Below are 4,315 nucleotides of genomic sequence, written 5' to 3' on the forward strand. Positions count from 1 at the left end.
AAGTAGGTGCTTTAGACCACTGAGCCATCTCACCAGCCCTGAATCATTTTTTGGAGACAGGATTCTCCTCTGTAGCCCAGGCTGGCCTCGAACTCACAGTGATCTCCCTGCCTCAGCCTCCCGAGTGCTGGGATGACGGGTGGGCACCACCGTGTTTAGCTAAATAATTGGATTTGATTGATTGATTGATTGATTTTTTTAAACCTTTGAAGGATATTACATCTTGGCAGGCATGTACTGCAATTGAGAAGTATAAGTGTTCTGGAAAAGTTGTCCGTGCTGTCATCGCTTTCTATCTGATAACCACCCCCAGTAAATCCGATGTTCGTTGTCCTGTATGTCACCCAGGACCATTCCCTACTTCATTTCTAGTCAACTTTTTGCAAAGCTGATAAGCACTCTGCTGATTTATTCTTTGCAAGAATTATTTTGTCTTCACTCAACCAACAGGTGATTTTTTTTTGGCACTGTTTAGTTACTTTGTAGGAAGATTCGTACTGGGGGTGGAACCCAGGGCTTTTATACTGAGCTACATCTATTGCCCTTTTCATTTTTTTTTTTTTTTATTTTGAGATGGGGTCTCACTGAGTTTTTAAGTTGTCCACACTGGGCTAGAACCTGGGATTCTCCTGCCCCAGCCTCCTAGAGTTGTGGGCTGCAGGTATTCACAGTCATGGCTGATTGGACGTGGCCTCCTGGTGGCCAGCAGGGGGAGGGCGGTGCTGTTTTCAAGGCTGCAAGGCTGTTGTCTCCCTAAGCGCTGGAGAGAGCCCCCTGGCCCTGTCCCAGCTGCTAGGAGTGTCCACAGCCCTTGGCTTGTGGCCCCTCCATCAGTGGATCAGGCGGCACCAGTCTGCAGCCTCTCTCCTTCTTGTGCCGGCCCAGGGCTATCCTGGGGATCCTGGGCCCTGAGCGGTCAAGATGACACCCCTCAGGCTTCTCCATGTGACCCCATCTGCAGAATTCCCTATTGCTATGGAAGGTGAGGTAGCCACAGACCCTGGGGATTTATTTTTTTATTTTTTAAAGGTTTTTTTTTTTTTTTTTTTTTTTTATGTGTGTGTGTGTGTGTGTGTGTGTGTGTGTGTGTGTGGCCAGCTCAGCCCACCAGGGGGCGAGGCTGGCTGGCATGTGGTGCTGGGGGATCGAACCGAGGTCCCTGTGCTTTAGCCAAGCTTGTTCCAAGTAGGTGCTTTAGACCACTGAGCCATCTCGCCAGCCCGACCCTGGGGATTTAGACATGGACATCTCTGGGGGCCATTAATCAGCCAGCCACAGGTGGAAAGAAAAGTACCACTTCCAGGAAGTGCTGACAGAGGGTCCCGGGAGGGGAGAGAAGAGGAGGGGGAACTGTCCCTCCCCCCACTGGCTGGGCTGTTTCTGAGCTCAGGCAGGGGGTGCCAAGTCTCTGGCCAAGGGCAAGGATCCAGCTCCCTGTCCTCCTCCACCAGGCTGGCCGGGGTCGCGCTGGGACAGCAAGGCGCTGGTGCAAGTCGTGAAGGTCGCTGGGCACCGAGCTCCAGGGTTGCCTGAGTGGCGGGCGCCTCCGCTGGCTCCTCCTGAGTTCCCTGGCTGGGTCATCAACACCGGCTCCTGGCGCGCCCCTGCTGGAGATTGCAGAGTGGAAGGGGTCCAGGTGTGTCCCGTGGTGGGGGGGGGCTGTTGCTGGGTCACCTCCCACTGGTTCTCCTCACATTTCAGGCCCTGGCATGTGTCAGTCTCTCTTATAATTGTTTTTCTCTCTTTTTGACCATGGTAACAGGCACAATTTTAACAGGTAAAATTATCATTTTAGCCATTGTTTTACTGGTTTATTTTGTGACAGGGTCTTGTTAAGTCACTAAATTGCCCAGGCTGACTTTGAATCATGCTTGCCTCAGCCTTTTAGATCCTGGAATGATGGGCTGGCCAGATAGCTCAGCGGACTAAAGCACCTGCTTAGGCAAATGCAGGGGACCGGTGTTCAAACCCCGTGCAGTGCCGGGCGTTCTGAGACTGAATGAGACTTGGGCGTGGTGGCACTCAGGATGAGTTTGTTCTATGTAGTGAGACCCTGTACAAAAAATATATCAAACAATTTAAATTCTGGAATGATAGTCGTGCAATTTTTATAACTATTTTCTTATTTATTTTTGGTACTGGACCTTATGCTTTCCAGGCAGGCACTTATACAACTGAGCTATTTTCCCAGCCCTTTAGAAATATTTTCTGTGCACTTGGGAATACATAGCTCTTGTGTCAGATTTTGTTGTTTATGAGTTTATTTTTATTTATTTATTTATTTTTGGTACTAGAAACTGAATTAAGGGCCGGGGCAATGGCTCAGTAGAATAAGCACTTGCCTGGCAAGCACAAGGTCCTGAGTTCAATCCCCGGTACAAAACAAAAAAAACAAAGAAAAAAGAAAGAAAGAAAAAAGAAAAAGAAAAAGAAATCGAACTCAGGACCATGTCCTTGCTAGGCATGCCCTGTGCCACTGAGCTGTCTCCCTAGCCCTATTTTATTGTTTATAAGAGGCCACATAAAGCACAGCATAGTGGTGCACACCCGTAATCCCAGCACTCAGGAGGTTGAGGCAGGATTGCTATGAATTTGAGGCCAGCCTGAACCGAATAGTGAAACCCTATCTCCAAAGGAGAGAGAGAGAGAGAGAGAGAGAGAGAGAGAGAGAGAGAGAGAGAGAGAGAATAAAAACCTGAATAATTTATAAAAAATGTGATCTGAAAATTCTGTCTTTCAAGTGGGATTTTTTTTTTGGGGGGATACCAGGAATCCAACTCAGGACCTTGTGCTTGCTAGACAGACACTTGTGCTGCTGACCTGTATCCCCAGCCCCGAAAATTTTGTCTTTAAATTATTTTTTGGTACCTGGAATGGAACTCAGGACCTTACACTTGCCAAGCAAATGTAGAGCTGCTGAGCTATATTCCCAGCCCTGTCTTTAAATTTATAAATTTATTTTATAATGTTTTCATTGCTTTTTCTCCTTTTTCTCACATTTGTGCTTTTCTTTCACTATTTTACTCTACTTAGGGAAGGCATTTATATATTTTATTTCTGTTCTTTAGATTTCCTTTAAAAGTCTGTCATTCAGCCAGGACTGGTGGCATACACCTGTAGTCCCAACACTGGGGAGGCTGAGGCAGGAGGATCGCCATAAATTTGAGGCCAGCCTGCGCTACATAGTGAGTTCAAGTGAGTCAGCTTGCACTACACAGCATGAGTCTATCTAAAAAAAAAAAAAAAAGTTTGTTATTCCGATTTCACCAGTCTGTAATCACCAACCTCTCCTGTCCTGTGTGTGTGTGTGTGTGTGTGTGTGTGTGTGTGTGTGTGTGTGTTATGCGCACATGTATTTGCTAGGATGGAACCCAAGGACTTGCGCGTGCTAGGTAGGTGTGCTCAGAGGTGCATGCCACAGTCCCTTATTAAAAATAAATAAATAAAACTGGGCTTGATGGTGCACACCTATAATCCCAGTATTGTGAAAAGCTGAGACAGGAAGGGTCCAAGTTCAAATCTAATCTGGGCAAATTAGTGACCTAACAAGATCCTCTCTCAAAATAAAACAATAAAAAGGGCTGGCAGTACATCTCCCTGTCAAAACCCCGGGTGTGATCCCCAGTACTTAAGAGAAAAATTGAAATAGGGTCTTGCTCAGCTCCCCTGGCTGATCTTGAATTTGCAATCCTCCTGCCTCAGCCTCCCAATGCTAGGACTATAGGCTTGTGCCACTGTATCCAGCTGAACCATAGCGTTTTTTTTTTTTTTTTTTTGGGAAGGGTCTACAGGGTGTTCCGGGTCTCACTACTAGATCGGACTCGTAGTGATTCACCTGTTTACAGCCTCCTAAGAGCTGGGATTACAGAGCTGCGCCACCACACTCAGTCCCAATTGCCAGCTCATCTCACCCCTGGGGCAGGACCTGCACTGGAGGCTCAGGGATTAAACCCCCAGCCCCCGATCCTACTTGCAGTGCTTTAATTCACTGAGCTATTTGGCTGGCCCTTTGAACCATAGTGTTTTAAAGATTACCCATCTACTGCATCTTGTATCTACTTCAACCTTGGTGTCCATGTCCCCTGTGTTGATCATTATTTTATAAATAAATTGCTTACTTAAAGATCCCCATAGGGTTATAATTTCTGCACAATGTATGTTTCTTACATTTCCCCTGTCTTTTTGAGACAGGGTCCCCTATCTCGGGGTCCCCTATGCAGTTCAGGCTGGCCTTGAGCTCACTCTGCAGCCCAAGCTTCTCTCTCTCTCTCTCTCTCTCTCTCTCTCTCTCTCTCTCTCTCTCTCTCTCTCTCTC

General features: G+C 47.1%; 1 protein-coding gene across 1 annotated transcript in view; it reads left to right on the plus strand.

Annotated features, from left to right (window-relative positions):
- The first annotated feature begins 1,582 nt into the window (after positions 1 to 1,582).
- Tmprss9 (transmembrane serine protease 9) overlaps positions 1,583 to 4,315 on the plus strand; it is a 28,400-nt gene continuing 25,667 nt past the window's right edge. Inside the window, exon 1 of the mRNA XM_004632703.2 lies at positions 1,583 to 1,636. The gene's annotated coding sequence lies outside the window, so the exon portion shown is untranslated. The remainder of the gene's footprint in view (positions 1,637 to 4,315) is intronic.

Source organism: Octodon degus, unplaced genomic scaffold (assembly GCF_000260255.1).
Source record: "Octodon degus isolate 3935 unplaced genomic scaffold, OctDeg1.0 scaffold00050, whole genome shotgun sequence".
In the NCBI taxonomy this organism is placed as follows: domain Eukaryota; kingdom Metazoa; phylum Chordata; class Mammalia; order Rodentia; family Octodontidae; genus Octodon; species Octodon degus.